This window comes from Harpia harpyja, chromosome Z, assembly GCF_026419915.1.
Source record: "Harpia harpyja isolate bHarHar1 chromosome Z, bHarHar1 primary haplotype, whole genome shotgun sequence".
Lineage (NCBI taxonomy): Eukaryota > Metazoa > Chordata > Aves > Accipitriformes > Accipitridae > Harpia > Harpia harpyja.
The window spans coordinates 71304558-71324255 of NC_068969.1; the positions used below are offsets into that span (position 1 = coordinate 71304558).

Here is a 19698-nt window from a genome sequence, read left to right on the forward strand (position 1 = left end):
ACTTAGAATAGCGGTTAAAAGCTAAGCCTACTAGGGTTGACTGTCTACACAGTGTTGCAACATGTAGGCATGTATAACTGCACCCAGTACCTGGAAAAGGAGCTAACCTATATTAGTGGTTAATTAATTACAACTGACAGATCTCTAGGAAGATGCATCACCTGCAAAAAGGGCATTACATAATGACAAAGTGCCAAGTGGGAAAGCTACGCATACCATGCATGAACTCAATGCACAACACTACTTTATTACAGCAGAACGAACATTTGCCACATACACTGACAAAGTAATTAAGCAATTAAGGAACGCATGACAGAAATAGAAGATGATAACTGAGTTTTATGCAATAAATGAAGATCATAAAATGCTGTAAGGGAAAACCACGCTCATGATTTTTGAATTTAGAGGGCTGATCAGCTGAGAATACTTTATGCTGGTGGGTCACCACTGCCACCATTACTATGCTGACCCCATACAGAACCCTGAGTGACAAATTGTCTTGAACTGGGATACGCAGTTGGGCGAGGCTAAATGACTGTCACCTGCAGAAGGCAGAGCAGAGATGGATCCTCTCCTATGAATGCCTAGAAAGGGACTCTAGAGTAGCCACCACCAGCTGGGAGGCCTTTGAATGCAGCCACAGGCAGTGAAAGAAATAAACTCTGAGAGAAGCAGACAACAGCCTTTTAAGTTTGAGGTGTTGTTTTATTTCAATGTTATGATCACCATTCAAGTTTCACTCTTCCTTATTTCAGAAAACAGTTTATGAACTTGTGAGATGACTTTATGTTGCATGACAAAAATCCTTGCCTTAAATTCCACCCCCCCACCAATTCTGCACAAAGTTGTCAAGGACCAGGTTCACAAGACAGGGCCCAACACATTATTATTACAAACCACAGTGGACAGAGCAGTGCTTTAGACTGCACTATATCTGCTTCCCCATTACACATAGGCTGAAAAACCTGCTCCACTTGCCTAGACCTGGTCAGCTAGTGCTGTCTGAGATGCTCTTGGACACCTAAGATGTTCATATGGCAGTGGCAGATAAGGCACAGGACCTCTGAAAGATCTGTGTCATCCTAAACTGGTAGCAGAGGGCTAGACAAGGTACCCTAAGGTACATCAACCCTCTCTGCTTAGTTCAGTTCAACTCCGCAACAACTTTTCCTGCAACAGCAGCTCTGGGTTTGATCTGCAAGGTCTGAGCAATTTTGCACTGTGAGACAGACAGCCAGAGTAGAGCATGCACTTAGGTATTTGCACTGCTGCAGAGAAGTGCAAACAGGGTTTTCTGGCCCTTGCTTACATGGGGGGGAAAGTGGTGATTCTCTCACTCTCTCCCCCACAACACGCACATCTCCACAGAGATATTCAGCTTTATTTAAAAAGCAATCAGCTTTCCAGAAAATTCACAGTTCAGAGAAATGGCCAAGCCGGGTACTAGACAGGTGTAGGCATCACCACAACCCTGAACAGCTACTCAAGCTCACGGACCAGAAAAGAATTAAAAAGCCACTGCTTGCCTTTTGGCCACCTGCCTGGCTTTCAGGTTAGAAGCCTAAACTGCCTGATAGAGGAAGAAAAATATTTCTGCTAATGATTCATCCATAGGCTTGAATGCTACGTGGCTAACCACTTTCTTATCAGTGCTTACCTCATAAGTTTGGCAAAAGCTACTGCTTCATTTAAAAAAACAAAACAAAACAAAACCAAACCCCCACAATGCAAACCAAACAAACCCAACAACAACAAAACCCAAAAGACTAAAAAAACAAAATTACTGTTAACATCAGCTCTGGAGAGGCTGGGACTGAAAAGTAACTCTGAAGTACGTGGACATACAATACATTTTGATATTCAAGAAGATATAATTATAAAAGTTGACTGGGATTAAGAGTTATCTATGTTTCAGTGACAAAGCATGTATCATTGACTTTTGGAAAACTCTGGTATTTGAATTTCTGATCTTTAACCCTAACAGATTTTTTCCTTTAGCACTTCTTCACTGAACAGAGTAATGCACTATAGGCTTCTTTCTAAATAAAAAAATATTCTGCAAGTGTTTTTAAACATGCACTGGCTGTGGACCTGTAAGCTAAAGAAAGATGATTTTTCCACAGTATTATTCATATTTGAATTACTCCATTCCCCAAAGCCACTTCATGCTTCCGATGCCCTTAAAGCTAAGGCTGTTTAATCTTATTTTGGCAATGTGTCAACTATGACGTTACAGCATGAAGGTGACCTACTGAAACAAAGGGGACCAGGTAAGACAAGTAGATCTCCTCTCTCCTCCTCTTCTGAGCTATGTAGCTTTATTTTTTCACTCTTCTACTTTTTTCTCCAACTACAACCAGCTGTTTGAAGTATGTCCTGATCTATCACAATTCAATATCAAAGTGTTATCAGAAGACCAATATTTTGTTTAAAACCACATGACTTTATAGATTGGTCCCATTCACAGTTTATTAGGATGTCAGGCTCCAGAAATCTTTGACATTGCTCAAGTCTGCGAGAAAGCTACCAGCTAAGAGGTATCTAGAGTAAGTGCCAGTTATACACCAAATAACCTTCTTATTGTTGCTGTTGTGGTATTCAGCACATAACACCACAATTAGTTGTTTGTTATTAAATGCTGTACATGCAGATCACACTTAAGCTGCAATCAAAGGGGCTATTTCATGCCTGGGATCCCTAAGCCACACCATTTTACAAGTCTCTCTAAACTCCGGTTTTAAAAGCAGAGGAGAGATATAAATCAAAGGGTATTTACTGGGTTTTAACCCCTAGAACTGCAGCAACAAGCTGTTTTAAGTCAGCTCTGTATGGGCTAGCACATTTATACCCAGTAATATTCTCCCACAGATCCTACAGTTTCAGAGCCAGCTTTCATTCATACAGCATCTTCAAAGCCAGAAAAGCCCTTTAGTTTTTTACGTTCCCTTGCTTTTGTAGATTTGATTTAAAGTGGGTGGGGTCAAAAAATGACTGCCATTTTAGGAGACAATTACACTGAAAAAAAAGCCAGAAGTAAATCACAAACTCACACTTAATAAAGTATCTGACATAATTTTTTTTACCATGTGGCAGAATTAGGTTAAACAGCGAAGCAGGATGACAGCTTGATGTGAGAACAAATACTTCTGCTAATAACAGTAATTTGGTTTGTGATCTTGTAATTCTTATGCAACTAGCAGTTAATTACTATCCTAAATCCACTCTTTTTGGGACACTTGGCACAGTATCTCCATACCCAGTGATTCTTCAGACTTGCTTCAGAACGAGTGCTTATGCCATTACCTAATCATTACATTTCTCCATCTTTTTTACGTCATAAGATGACATACTGCCCTTCATAATACATACATATATATATATATATATGCAAAAGTTATGCAGCAAGGTGACAGAATCACCAATAAAGCACCTATACTCCACCCTTTATTGGTCGTGGCTTAGCAGGATCACAAAACAACTACTCATTAGCATGAATTATAGACAGTTTTAACTACAGAGATGGACATTTTAGAATCAAAGGGAAAAAACAAAAAAAGTCCTTTCATTTTTTTCCAGAAGGATGATCACAGTGATTAGGGGTGGCAGACACCTTGTATTCCTCCCCACTCCCAGCCTTCTGCACCAGGTCTTCCCAGCTGAGTGAAACTCTTGCCCCAAGAGCCCTCCGAAAGAGGTCCAAGCTGGACACAGAGATGCTCAAGTAACCCCCGGTGTCACGACGCGGGCTGGCCAGACCAGGGATTCGTGTTGAATTCAGAACTCCCTCGGGCTAATTAAGATGAAACGACACCAAACGATCAGTTAAACATTTTATTCGTGGCAGAAGCAACCTGAACTTGGGAGGTGTAACAGTAGGTGGTGGGGTTTCTCACAACAGGACTTGCCATGGAACTACCTCAGTAACCCGTGTAACCCGTGGTAGCCACGTACATCAGTTCAGGGAAGAAAATAAGGAGCTCCCTCCCGTTGAGTCACGAGGTTCAGAGCGGACCCCCCTTGCTTTCTAGACTCCTTCTTAGAGAGGAGCCCAGGGGCGGCTGGATCCAGTCCTAGTCCCAGACTTGGCCAACGGTTCATGTCTAAAGAGATGGGGTGTAGGGATTATGGAAAAGGAGAGAAAGAGGGAGCAAGACAGAAAGAGGAAGAGAGAAAGATTTCACCAGCCCTGGGTCCAGCGTTGGTCCAGTCAGTCTAAAGGTCCAGCTCTGGTGGGTGCGCGAGCACATGGGGGCTTCAGTTTGTGTCCTTTTATCATCTCCTCGCCCCTCCTTCAGGTGAGCACTCAAACTCATTAGGCTAATTAGGTGTCAGGCGCAGTTTGTGCTTTCAGAACCTTGGGGAAGTGGGTCGGTGGGCTTGGGGGACGTCTGGGGGGTCACTTCCCCTTCCCTGCAGGCATGACCGTTGTTTGATCTTCGGCCACGCACGGTGAGCTGCCCTGCTCTGCCCCGCCCGCGCTGCACACCCTCCGGCAAGCCCTCCCCTCCCGTTGCTGAAGTCTGATCGGCTTCTTTTCACCTGCGGTTCCTTGCTGTGCAGGGTTCCTTGTTATGCAGAGCTCGTCGTTAAGCAGAACTTGCCCCACCGCAACGTTTGAGACATTAACTCTTGCAGTCTCTCACACCCAGGGACCAATTTTCTAGTATTTATTGCCACAATAGGGCACACATGGGGGAATTCTCCATGCCACGTTGTGAAGACTGCATTCAAAAGACAAAGTTTCATAGGAGGAGGGGATAGGAATAAGGAAAAGGTGTTACGCTGACATCAGAGTAGTAAGACATCTTAGTACTTTCCTGACACTCAGAAAAAAAAAGTGCCTATTTTAAAAATTTGGTATTCACTACTTAACTCTAAAAATGTGGTATATTAAGATCCAACTGCTTTTACTATTTGACTGCTTTTCTTTTAAAAATTATACTAATCCAACAGAAAGAGATTTACATACTACTATTAGATTAGCCCATGAAAGAAAGTGCAACTCGACCACAGAGCCATTCGTTATCCCCAGTAAAACAGTTACTAGCAGACTGTGGACACCTGTTTTTCCTTGGAGATCTGCAGCAGGGAAGGCCAACTGAGCAGGTGATTTCCACCCCCAGTAGCCTCTCAGCGTCAGGCAGATCCATCAGTCACCACTGCCACATACAGCTGCCTGTCATCAAGGACATCTGAGCTGCTTCTGCTAATAAGGTTAACTCTCACAAAACTCTCCAGTGAAGAAGCAGCAGTACCTAACTGAGTCTTTTACAAAGGAAAGGAAGACTTCTCCACAAACTGTGAAGGGTTATAGCTACGTTAAGTACCTCTCCACTTTCTAAATAAAGCAAACCAACGTTTTCAGTTCAGCTGCAATGCCAAATTGGAGGCAACCTCTTTCCTCTCTCCCCCTTTTTTAGAGTCTTGCAAAAGACGGTAAACTTTGAGGCACTTGAGAGCCTCTCTTGCGCGTGTAACGCTTACAGTACTGCAGCTGAGACTCACTGGCACAAAGCATTGCACTTACCCCATTGAGGAGATAAGCTATTATCAGCATTAGCAGGGCGGGGTAAGCCATGGTTAATGGGTTAATAGAGCACTCCAAGCAGATGCGACCGGGAAGCGGTAGTATTTCATGTGTACTATGCTCAAAAGACAATCTGTTTCATGGAACAGCAGATTTAGTGCTAGCTACCAGTATTATGCCCGCAAGGAAAAATCTTTATTGATCTTGACAGATAAAGAAACTGGGATACTCTAAAACAAGGTGTCTTGCCAGGTAGAGTTTCTCTAAGTGTGCATGCACATATTTTCTTTTCCCCACAGAGGGCACGTTAGGGAACATAAGGGCCCTTTCCCCAAATCATGTTTTTAATTTTGCAGCCAACCAAAGAGTACAGGCAGATGGGGAATGAATTCAGGACTGACTGATAAGCTCATACCATATTTGTTTAGGCTCTGAAAGTCAGAAATACTTGTACAGTGCTCACAATTTTTGTGCCCCTTCCCTTGCCCTGCAATGTTGAATTCTCTAGCACAGATGCTGAGAGAATGCTAGAAGTACTGTTTAGCTGCAAGCCTTCCAAGTACTGGAGAGCTTTGAAAAGAAATGGCAAACATGAAGATGGGAACATCGCAGGACAGCTGTATCTGAAGGATACATGGATCCTGGACAGATGATTAGGCTATTTATCCTTCCCCCTGCAACAGCTCTGGCAAAACAGTTTTCAACATAAGAAACAAGTTTACACTTCAAGTGCTGGCACAGACACACACATCTCAGTTGACAGTGGAGTTGTCTGCTTTGTGTCCCCGGTGGAGAAATGCATCTTCACAGTCCACAGTAAGGCTAAGCGGCTGCACTCAAAGTACTTGTCCACTCTGTAACATGAAGGAACAGCACCTAATTACTCAGTAGGAGAAAGAGCCACAAGCACCTAAAGCCTACCGATCACTGTAAACCTATTTCAGCTGCACATAAACACTTGTTATAGGAAAGGGCACACTGGCCATAGCAAAAAAAACAGTACTAAAGAAAAGAGGCAAAAGAGGAGTTAAACATGATACAGCATTTAAGCTGAAGAGAAAATACTCCTCAAATGCTAGAGTGACTAAGCAGGAGAATAAACCAGCTGAAATCTGATGCTGCACCACAGAGATCATTGTTAGGACTGGTCCTTTCCAACTACTACTAATAGAAAAGCAAATACAAGGACTTATTTAAACTTGACCATGAAACTATAAATAGCAGAGTACTGCAAGTACAAGGGCAGAAGAGTAACACACGTTATACAACTGTGCAGTGCATTGCCAACATGTATGGAGTTTAAATCAAGTTGTAATTTATACCCATCAGTAAGATGCATGCTGATACACTTTCCTTAGAAATATTCTGGAAAAGCAGCAAAGCCAAAAAGAGCAGGGACAGCAAAGAAGGGGAAGCAGAGGGGAAAATCAGATTTATAAAGCAAAGACAAACAAATGTACTGACAACTGGTATTTCCTAACTTCTGAGTTCCTTGTTATGCATAGATGTGTTTACACACTCATGAACTCCGTGTCTCTTAAATTCCCTTTCCTAATTTCTGACTTAGGCTATCTTTTGGTGTCAAATTACCAAGTTTCAGGAGTACCCTGATCCCAATATAGTGACTCAATGTATGTGATGATAAAATAGTTTGATTATATTTCAGTATGAATATATCAAATATTTCATTTAAAGTTACTTTACCAAAACATCCAAAGTATAAAAGGGACTTCTTTCCTTATGTAATATTTTAAGCACCCCCTCAAATTTCAAAATAATCTGTATTATTACTCTATGAAATACTTCCAGTTAGAAAAAACACTGCATTATCAGACACCATCTTTTGCCTGTATAAATCAACCGAAACCTCTGCTGTACTACCTATGCAAATACAGTTCAAACAGTGTAACTGTAAACTTATTAAAGAAATTAATAGAAACAGTCTGATAGTATCTATGACAGATGATACCACAAGATGAAGCAGTCAGAATCTAAGGTTTCAAACACTGTAAGAAGCAAGTGAACTAAGTTAACTTTTTAAGGATATCCATAGCCTAAACTACCTACCGTAACTGTATAACTGAAGTCAGGTTGCAGGATGGACCAGCAAGTGAAGAATCACAGAAGTAGGGAATTTGTCCAACCTGTTCTTTTCTCCAGCACTTTATAAGCTCATGCCTCATATTCTTGTGGTTTGGTTATTTTAAAAGAAACTCATTGTGCATTTCAGCTACGTATTTATCTCCTGCAGAAACCCTTTTGTGCTGTTAGTCTCAGTATATTACGCTGATGAAAGTGGAGATCTCTGTTGCTCTGCTGCTTTCTGCAATTTCATGAGGCTGCTAATGGACTTCTCTAGATATTTACTAAGCTTACAGAAAAGTGATTTTTCAGTCTCTTCATTGTCTTCTTAGAAGCCCAGAGGAGTCACTAGTCCTAAGGCAGGACATGATAAAGAACTTTACCTATGACAGAGCACAAGAAAGATACCACATTGTTTACTGTTTATTATTATTTCTTACATGCTTTATATTGCTCCGAGTCATGTATGAAAAATTTTAGAGGAATAATTACATGGGATGATGGACTAAAAGAGGGAGAGATGGAAATACAGAAGACTACTTCTTTGTCTGTGTACATGTATGCATGTATATTCAGTACTGAATGGAAGACTATGCTACATGTCTTCATGATGCCAGTTCATCATAGTATTATTATGCCAGTTTCTGGACCATGCATTTAAAAAGGCAAGTGATCAAGGGTGTGACTGGCATTGCCAAGGCTCGCTACACAGACCGTTATCCACATACGGATTCGGTCAAGATCGCATCTCACTGAAGACAGCTCCCCAGAATAGTAATTACTGTTAAGCACAAGCAGATTAATCAGATGGCTCTGGCTGGCTCAGAGAAAAGGGGATGAAGAAAGACAGCTAGATTTGGAACATTTTTAGTGTACTGTACCCACATGTTGAAAGTAAGACCAAGCACACCAGTATACCTTCCCATGGCCCTTCCCCAACACCCTCACCTAAAGGAAAGGGGCTGATCTTCTTGGGATTTTCTCATTCTACTCAGAGAAGTATGACAAAATTTTTCCAACATAGTTAATGCCAAACAAGTTGAACTGTTGGAGCATGTATGCATGCACACACCTGTGTATACATTTGCTGGGCTGAAAAGCACTTATTAACTAGTACAGTCCATCACACAGAGATGGAAAGTGGATCCTACATATCAGCAATCTGACAGTAAACTTCAGCTGCAGATGACTGAAGAATTGTTCACATTTAGGAACAAGAAGTTTAGAAGAAATGTAATCTCATGATGATTAGGCTTAATTTTGTGAAGTGGAAGAAAGGAAGAGTTAAAAAAAAATCCAGCTCTTTCCCTCCGGTTTACATGCAATACATGTAAATGCTTTCACCCACTCTCTGTGTACATATAAATATGTTGTTATGTCTCTATACATCACAAGAGCATTGTAAAAACAGGATACAAAAATAAAATATGACTGCATATTTTGCTTATAGTTTATTTTATACACACTATACTGTGGACTGAATAGGTAGATATTTGATATATTCTATCTTTGTAAGCAGTAACTGAGTTACTGTTCTTGAAAGGGTTTTAATTAGAAACATAGCACCCTGAAAAAGAAATTAAGAGAGTTAAAAAGCCTGCAACATTTGCATCCTGCTGATGTACTTTGCCTGAAGGCTAATGCATAGCCCTTGCCAAGTACGGCTGCTATGTAACCAAGTAAGAGCACAGTCCTCTCTTTTATCCAAGCAGAGCACCTTCACATTTTTTCCCCTTTAAGGAAGGCTTTGTTTCAAGTCAGGGCTCTAAACTGAACAAGATTTCAGCATGCAAAATGTGTTCTGACTGGGTAACACCAGATCTCCCCACAAAGTTGCAAATATATCTTCCCTCCGCAATTCCCGAGCGTTGGCATATGACCTCCAAGTGGGGAGAAGAGTGGAAGGAATTACGAAATGCAAAGTTAGATATGCTTTATAGTATGATTCAATGTGAAAGCAGTTATGAAAACACTTGAAAAAAATAGCAGCGTAGGTTCTGTTTGAAACAGAGGCCATTTGTATTTCCCTTCTGTAGTCCACCTGCTTAATATCTCATTAGATGTGACTGAACCATGGTTTACTTCACCACTTTAAAGGGATGTTTAGGTAAGTACTTAAGGCACGATGCGTCACACATTATAGTATAGGAAAAGGTAAATGGTGTTCAAGAACATTTTAATTACCCAAAATAAAGGCAAAGATTAAAATATAACCAAGCATTAAAACAGAAACATGTATAGCAAATTTAATAAAAATAAATCACATGACAAACATCACCTCTCAAGACTCTATCTACATTGAACACAGCTTTGTCTCTGTTTAAAGATACAATTCGTCTTAGTTCAAAATAATAAGGAAGAAGAATACAGGAGTTATAGCGAAGAATAGAAAGCTCTGTACAAACCAAGCAAGAGTCTCTTGTATATACAACACTTGAACAAATATTTATTGTCCAAACTGAACTGCCACACAAACCATGTAATTGTGAGACACAGTCAAGGTTTACCAAGGCATTTCATCACTGTTTAAAAATATTAAACAGTTAAGTTTACCTAGGACTTTAAATAAGAGTTAACATCCGTAAACTCAAATTGGCAGATAACAACTCCATAGTGTAGCAGAGATTTCATTAAGTCCTTCAAAAGCCACCTGCTCAGAAGAAAATGCTTTGCAAGAAAGACGAATCTTAAAGACTCTGCACAGTCCTTAAGCTTAACCTCTGAAGCTGCCCAAGTTGTCTGTACACTACGTTACTTGAGTCTTAAGTTCAGCTTAACATTTTTATTGATTTTTCATCTTTTTTAAAGGAAAAAAATTTTTCCTATGACTCAGTTTCCCTCAATTTAGGTATTTATAGAATGAATTTAATTTCTGTTTTCCCAGGTTGTCTTCAAATTTCTTATGGCATTAAAAATAATCCTTATAATTTTCATTTTCATAGCCAATAAAAGAGGGATTTTTGGATAAAATTCAGATGCAAAATAAGTGAAAAAAACCACACATGAAATCATTACTTTATGATCAAGACACGACACAGAACAACCTCACACAAAACGTTATGTAAATGTGTAAGACTTAATGCTGATGGATACTTTAGAAGATTTAAGCATTCACACAGAAGTCTTCAAACTATTTCTGAGTAATATTTTTCTTTTCAGCACTGATATGACAGAATCATTTTGGGAAGCACTTGAAGATTCCTGGAAATCGCTCCCATCTGTTAAATGTAATACTACATCTGCTTTCCAGTGAAGACCTTTGAATAAAATGTTATATTGCTTTAAACAGACAGCTGCAACCGTCTCATGAGTTTACTCTACTTCCTGATTAGAAACAATGGCAGGGGCAACAAAACTGGCAAGTCCACGATTTAAGAGACTTTGGAGCATGGCACCTCCTACTCCTCACCCTCCTTTCCTTTCTTCCCCACCTCAATCATGAATTCGTTTCCTGGTTACAATACAACCAATAAACGAGGCTTGCTGTCACTGGGTGGCCCACTGTGGAAACATGGTGAGACACTGTGCAACGTGCACCACTCATTTTGCTGTATTGCTAGTAGTCTTCCTTGGTGAAAGTTTTGCAATAGAGATGAAACACCGCTTGTTTGCCTTTCACCTTTTTTGAAACACTGATTTTTGAATAAGCTGCATGGTTTCATAGGCTGTTTAGCTCTGCTGTTTACCACCTTCAAGCCTCTTTGTCCCATTTGCTGTGCTCTTTTAATATAATTGAAAGGTTTCCTCCTCATTATTTTCACAACTGTCAGCCCACTGCATTAATTTTCTTTGCTAAGCACTCTTAATTCCAGGTTTTTATGATCTCCACCTTTCGCCTCCAACCTCAGCACTTTTGAGTCCAACTCTGCTGTGTCTTGCTAAATCTCTGCATTTAAGCCACAGTGTCCAAAACTTGGAAAAATTACAAATTCCTCCTCACTCCTTCCAACTCTGCTCTCTTCTTTATTGCTTTTCTCTATGCTTACACATTCACCTGACTCCAGTGGGATGGCCAGGTACTCAGGTCTCTTCCTGAGGCACAATTAAAGAAATGAATCAGTACTCCCCACAAAGTCTCTCCTAGGAGAGACGCCCTTCTCCAAATCACCCTCTTGCTGCATATACTATGTCCTGAGCACATTTGGTTTCCTTCCGACTTGCCTAGCTTACCTTCGCAATAAAATGGCAAAGCACACCAAAGAAACATACCTGGGAAAAAAACCAACCAAACAAACCACCCTGACAATAATGCTTCCTTTCTGGATTAAACAGAGTGCTGCACCCCAAATGTGGCATTCACTCTTTCCCAGCATGTTTAACACTCAGTAGAGCTTATTTATTACATAGAGAGAAACAATCAGTCAGAACCTATTAAGTTCTCAACTATGGATGTATGAAACAGGTGGACTCATAGCATGTTCAAGTTATAATACATAGTCTTAAAGAAATTCTTTACTATAATCTAAATAAAGGAATAAAGAGTAAACTGTAAGTTAATAATTTAAAGCTTCTACATACCTCATTAAAAAAATACAAATCTACTACTTTCAAAGTTATTTGTTTTATTTAGATAGCTGAATAACACTTGTAACAAGTGTTTTAAGGAATAAATAAAAAATAAAAACATATATGCACGAAGTCTAAATTTAACTTAACAGCTAAGTGGCAGATGGGACATCATGTGGTTACCCATCAATCTGCAGCATTGGCGAAAGGATTAATCTACAAATCCTGCTGCATAACCAGCATCAATATAGAAAGTATCTGCCTCCCCCCTCCCCACCCCGGCTGTATTCTCCCCTCCTCTCCATTTCACATGCACAAAAAAAAATTCTGTTCCTTATGTAATGGTATTTCAGTAGGAAATTCTTGGACATTTCCCTATCCATTTGTTTTTGGACCCAGTCCAGTCCATTTTTAAGTACTGCCCCATTTAAAGTACAAACCATCTGAAGTTCCTGTATTTGCCAAGATGTTTCACTTCCAGGAATTCTGTTATATATGAAGTTTCACATCACTTTTCTAATTCCAATCCACTATTCTTCCAAAGATGTAAACATAATTTCCACTGATTTGCTTTAGGTTTTTTACCTCCTTTCTCTCCCACTCCCAATTATTCTAAGTATTGGTATCAACAGTGTCACCATAACTGAACTAAAGGGAACAATTATCCAAAACCACAGCAAATTAATTTTTCTTTGGCTTACTGCAGATAGCTCTAACTTACAGCATCTAAATATTTTTTAAAAGTTATTCCAAAGACAGAAAGGGCAAGGGCATTCATATGCTCTCCAATATGAATGCATAGTACAGATGCAATGGCTGGAGGGAGGGGAGGGAGAAGGCAGTGACAAGCTTTTTTTTTTTTTTTTTTTTAAACCATTTCTACCCAAACCCCCATAACTCTCTAACATAACACATAACTAACTCTTCAACTCCTTTCCTTCCAGGAGAAACAGAGCCTGTGACCTAACAACTCAATCTATGGACTTTTATGTTGAAACATAAAAATGTTGAAACATGCTGAATTGAAGATCACTCCTCTTTGTTACCTTGGTATTGGTTTTGTTTAACATGGAAATACTTAGGTTTTAGGACTTTGTGCTACAACAACAATCACAGCGTACTTGTGAAAGCAATGGATGAAAACCACTAATGCCAAAATCAGCCACTTTGCTTTCTTCATTAAAAACACAGTGTTTTCTTCCTCTGGTAGGATTTGAAAGTGCTGTTGTGGAGCGCTAGAGAGATGACAAATTTGGAGCATGACGGCTGAATAATTACACGGACTCAGGTTAAGCGTGCATTTTATTCGCATGAGTGCTCCTTGTGGAACAAGAATGAGGTTTCCAGTTAGACTTCCAGATGGAATTTGAGAAGAGGGGAAAACGTCAAGTCTTTGGAGGGCTGATTGGCTAACTTTTTCGGAACATAAAAATGCAAAATAACAGCAGAGCCCTGAAAATTAAAAAGCTTGTATCAAATTAATAACAGAAATAGGTGCATCATCATTTTATTCATCTACTGGCTCTCTTTAATTGTCTGAAATAAAACAGTAACACCACCACCATCCTTTGGGATTCCACTTATTTGTGTTCCAGATTCTTAATGGTATCCACTTCCTCTCAAAAACCATCTAATTTTCCTTGCACAGTTTTTAACATGCTTTCTGCCTATAAGCACGCACTTTGACCCATCACGAAAAAGCCAGTAATATGCATTTAGTTAAAAAAAGAGCATTAAAAGCTTCATTTTTCAGTGTTAGTGCTGCTATGGAGAGAATACCATAAACATTTTTTCTGTGCTTATAGGCAGTTGATCTTCTTTTGAAGCAGAGAAATGGATTAAGTGATTTCTAGAGATGTCATCATGTTCTAGCTTTATACTTTAGATAAACCAGCTCATTGTTAAAAATGCATGTTTTTCCAAATGCTCTAAATCTGCATTTTACTGAATGTAGATAGAAAAACTACTGTGCCTTAAGAAAGATTAGGGAAGTAGTAGTGATCCAGATTTAAGGTCATTTGAACAAAAGGATCTCTGGAGAAAGCAGCACTCTGCAGCATCCAGAACTTACCTGAGTCCCATGATCTGGGATTCAGACTTTCATACTTCCAATATTAATACAACCTACTTAATGGCTAAGTTCCTTGAGTGGCAAGTTGTGCCTTATTTTCACTCCAAGTTGTACTTGGTATGAAAGATTAATCTACTGCATAGCTCCTAAGCTTCAACTTGCTAGAGAAAGCAACTCGATTATGCATGGGATGACTGGGGCTATGCTGCAAGGCAGCATGTGCACGCAGGCAGCCGTCCATCCGAAGCAGCAGCTGTCACTCGGTGATCTTCTGCAGGTACCGAATGCCTCCTCTACTCCAGCTGCACTTCTGCAAGTGGATGTTGCACACAGAAACTCTCTCCTGTAAGCTTTCACCTAACACCACCTTGATTTCTTACTTCAACAGTCAGTATTTTGAAGCAGTCCAAAGTCCACACGCCTACTTTGATGACCTTTATGAAAGCTGTGAAAACTATTACATTGAAGGAAAGGTCAGAGACTCTTGTAAGCAGTGCATATACTTTCATAAATACAAGCAGTATGCTCAATGAATATCAGCAGTGAGAATAAATACGACTAAAAAAAAGAAAGAAAAAGAAGAAAAAAAAGAAGAAGAAAAAAAAAAGAAGAGCTGCAAGTCCATATCAGCATTACTAAAAGGAGTAGTCTCCTAAAATTCAGCTTCTCTGCCAAAACGGAGAGCCTTTTTCTAAGTTTGGTTTTGACTAACAGGATGCCAGGAGATTTGTCATTCAAAACAGTTGTGTATTTATAATCACTAACATTGCATTGGGAAAGTTTCACTTTCTACAGTAATTCAGCCAGTCTACAAAAGACTCACACGCATCAATTCCAGCTTTCAGCATTGCAGCTCTTTCTACTCAGATGAAGAGTTACACATCAGAATAAAAATGCAGTCACATGGACATCAGCATAACAGTCACTGCAAGCTGCAACTGAAATCCTTTCTTCCCCTGGTACAAGGGCTGAGAGCAAAGGAGTGCACAAACTACAGGAAACATTTTAGAAATTATGGTCTTAATCAAGGGGCACTTCTCTAGACTTTTGCATTGCAGAATTGGAAATTGTCATGTATTACCTGGCCTTGCCGCTCTCCACCCTCTTTCTTTATATATTATAGATATGCAATACTACACCAGAGATAAAACAGGTGGGTAACTTGGGGACACTTGGTTAAGGGATGAAGCATGTCTCAACACAGGTCCAAAATAAAGCAATGATTTTTGAATTCACAAATTACTTTGTAAACAGAGCTTTAACAAGAATATCTTTCCAGGAAGCTGGTATTCTCCAGTTAGAGCAGGCAAATGAGAGGGTAGTACACCTACAGAGAGCAGTATCCAAGTCCATCCATCAGCTGTGCTCTGCTCCAGAGAGTTACAAATGAGCAAGTAGGGGACTTGTGTTTCTTCCCCATTGCTACCACCAGCAGTGCGCTCCCTAGATTCAGTTCCTCATCTTGACTCTACTTGGGACCTCCATACATCCCAAATGAAGATAGGCAGGGCCCTGGAAAAAAGCAGAACCAGTCGCCCAGGAGCATTTCAGTATTTCCAATAAATTTCTCTGCACATCACTTCCCTCTCCATCCTTCAAGAGGTATTGTACTGCACCCCCTTTGCTGTCATGACTTCCTCAAAAATAACATAAGAAATTCACTTCCTAAAAGTGTTAACTCTTTACGTAATAGATTTCAGAGGCTTAGGGAGGAGTACTCTTGACATGCTGGAAGGGTACAAAGGGCTTTCGGTTAATTTTAACTCTGCATCGAAGCTCTCTTTGGGAAGTTTTGGTCAGACATTTCTGTATTACATGGTATTCTAATAAAAAAGAGTTGCCCACAAGTGACAGCCTGCTTACAGAAGATATGTTTGTGCTAGTTGCTACATATTTTTGCATGTGGAAATAAATGCAGACAATCCTGAAATATTTCACTTCACAAGCCGCAGCCTACTTTGATCTTTGATTTTCTAGATATAGACTTTTCAAGTAAAGACCTCAAATATTAAACAGCACTAATTCCTGAAATTTTCTTGTATCTATTGCCTTCTTGACAAAGCTATATTCCCCAAGGAAACAGACAGAAATGACTCAAGCTCCAGTACTACCAGCACAGCTATAACTAATTTTTGCTGCATTTTTTGTTACAAATCCAGTTCACAGAGGCATTTTATTTTGGCCTCAAGAACACAAATTCCATTTATGCATTTCCTTCCTTTTTCTGTCATAAAGCAGCATTCATATGCATGAGTTGCATCTGCTTGAAACATGACCTGGAGCAAGGTTTCTCTTAGCAGGGACTGCTACTGTTTCTTTCACAGAAGCAGGAATCTCTAATAAAAACCATGATGTCGGATGACCGTGTGCCTCTCGACAGCTTGCTGCATGCACCCCCTGTGTCAGTGAAATGGTAAGCAGCCTGCCTTTCCTACCGCCAGCCACCAGCTTTTCAGGTCAATACAAATTGTCTCAGGGAGGCCAGCACAATGCGCTCTCCCCCAGTGTCATGCTTCATTTTGTTCTTTTTCATGTTAAAGTGTCAGACAAAGAAAAATTGCTCTGATGGGGGGTTTCTCTCGGCTCTTTACACAGGGAAAAAACGTCAATGAGGAACTACAAGAGAGCAAGAGATCAGCGTGGTAGTGCATTTCCCACAACTGGTCTTGCAGAATAGTTTGATGAAGAACAAATCTTAATTGTCCTTTTTCATTCTGGGGAAAGAGGTCTTTTAAGAGGGGCTTACTGTGCTTTGTAAGAAAACCTGTGCTGCCAGAGGCAGGGTCTGGCAAGCAGCATTTTCTTGTTTCACCTCCTGTAAAGGTCTCACGCCCACCCAGAAAAAGCAGCAGTGGCTGCTCCTTAGGAGGCCAGCACTCCAGCACAGCTCCGTGAAGCGGGGGAACAGCCCTGCATTTCGTAGGATGGCTCCCTCCCTATTCATGGTGTCTCAGTAACCTGCCTCAAGGCCACTTCGTGTTTCTACTCAGCATGCAAAACTCTCCCTTTCAAATCAGAGTTGTGGTATCCCTCTATGCCACAGTGCTTCTGGAACTATTTTGACTGCTCAGTCAATTTCACCAAGTACCACAATGCTGGGTGCCAGAAAATGTTGCCCTTTTTACCTGCTGACCAGGAGCTGGTCACCCCTGGCAGAGCTCGGAGTCCTGAGGCAGGCCCCTCTGCCGGTGGGAGGGAGACGACGCTCGCAGATGGGGTCGGCACCACCTCCAAAATCACTCCTTCCTGCTGGGGCAACCGCAGGGAGAACACAACCAAGCGTTTGGCTGGCGGAGGCGAGCGCCCGGCAGGCAGCCCTCCCTCCGCAGGCACTGTTACCCCCACAAGACCGCAGGCCTCGGCGCCAGGGCAGCACGCACCTCCCAGAACAGGGGGAAGGCCTCAATCGCTATGCCGTTCGAAGGTATGGGGCCAAAAACCAAACCCCATTTGCTCAAAGAGAGCAAGCCCGAGTCCCCAGAACGTCTTGGTTTCTTCCACTGTCCTCTCCTGCCTCGCACGTGGAGGCGAAGTGCCTCACAACGTGTCAGGAAGGCAAGTGTGCTGGTGTGCGAACAGCATTCTGGACACACAGTGTCACTGCAGGAGAGACTGTTTTGTTACGGCAACCTGTACGGTACATCCGCTGTGACCAGCTGTGAGCAACCGTTATGTGGCACGCTCCTCAGCATTCACAAAAAAATTAAACAAAAGCCACTTGTGGTCTTGGTAGGCTGTCCAGAAAACGTGGTGGCACCCAAGTTTGCATCTGCAGAGCAACAGCCGCATGTCAAAGTACCCCTTCCCTCACAGGTCAGGTGTTTCTCTCATATTCACAGCAAGAGCCCCTTTGGCCTCACACATTCATCACAGAGGAACACCGACAACATGCCAGAAGGAAAACGAGTTTTAGGGAGAAGGGGAAAAAAAAAAAAAAAAAAAAAGAAGAAAACAACCCACAAAATAAAAAAGGATTGCCAGAAGTCTAGGCAAGAAAAGCACTAGGTCACCAAATAAAGACAGCTCCCTTCCTATTTCCTAGAGTGACAACAGTGAAATTTCTCTAGTAATTAATGAGTTTGCACAGGTGTTACTCCAAGTGTAACCATAAGACTGTCTAGCTGGCAGTAACATCACTGAAGTGATAGTGTGTTGGTGGCAACAGAGAAAGAGAGCAGAGCTCAGCTACCATAGCACACGATAACTACTGCGGGGTTGGCAGTCAAAAATCAACTTGTAGGCTTGACATGGAAATCTGTCAAATGGCACACGGAGTCCCCAAACACCTTCCCATCTGAAACCATTCAATCACACTTGAAGAGTCAGAAAAGCTTCTGAATTACTTTTCATTATCTTGGCAACAACAACAGACACACCAGTGAGCCTTAGCTGTTTTATAACACTGCTTAGGCTTAAATTCACTGGTATTCTCAATGAACTCACTAGGTACAACTTAAGATATTTATTGCTGTTTTTGAAAGCCTTCTCAAAGCATGGAAATAAAAAAAAATTCTTCAGCATCAGAGAAAGTTTATCTCAAGCTTTGTCTCAAAGAACATTTGAGTAAACAAGCTGAAATCCTGACAGGTGTGTGGGTTCAGGCTTCCACTAGGTAGTGAACACGGTAAGTGCAGGCATTGCTGCAAGCAGCCAGACACAACGTTTGTCAGGGATGCAGATATGAACCGTCATCACAGTGAGTACAAATGCCTCCCAACAGAGCTTTATCAAAAATTCACATCCTTTCGGAAGACACAATGCAGCAGCAGTTGCACGGGAAAAAGAAGTTACCATGCAGCTGTAAACAACCCTGCACACAATGACTTCACCACGGTGCTAAAAGAAGACGGTTTATGAGAGATGGGAACATGATGATAAGATGAAACTAGATGACAGAATGGCTTGAAGCAGCACCCACATGAAAGATAACGTGATCTCTGCTGAGCGGGCTGTAGACGCTACCGCTAGCACTACCTAAGCACAAACACAGCTTTCTCATGACCGCAAGTACAGGGAGTACTAGAACTACAGTGAGCACAAGGGACACTGCCCTCTTCCGAAGATGTTACAGAAAACCCACAACCACGTGGAAAACAGACCGCTACCAAGAAACAGTCACTCTTTTTCTGGCCTCACATGATTTTTCATGCTATAACATTGAAAATCTTTTCCCCATCTGCCACATGACTAGCAGAAGAAATAACCTTCAGTCAACACCACCAGGGTAGCACAAAAAAGGCCAACACTGGAACTCTAAAAATGAAATCAGGGAAGGCAGTAGCTTTTTTGAATTCTAAAGCTCTACTCCAGTTAAAGCCTACGTAGGCCACACATTAAACAAACATCTTAAGTAAATTAGGAGAGCGCATAAAAGTAGTTTAAAAAGCAGTACTATGAAGAGCAACAGGAGACTTGTCTATGCAATTTATTATCAATTTATAATTTTCTCCACTCACAGTCTTCCCAAAACAGTATTTTTCGATAATTCGGTTTAACTAATTTTCACATTAAC

At 41.0% G+C, this 19698-nt stretch overlaps 1 protein-coding gene across 3 annotated transcripts in view; it reads right to left on the reverse strand.

Moving 5' to 3' along the window:
• The window catches only part of DAPK1 (death associated protein kinase 1), a 92811-nt gene that overhangs the window by 53249 nt on the left and 19864 nt on the right, over nucleotides 1-19698 (reverse strand). The gene's annotated exons all lie outside the window — the stretch shown is intronic.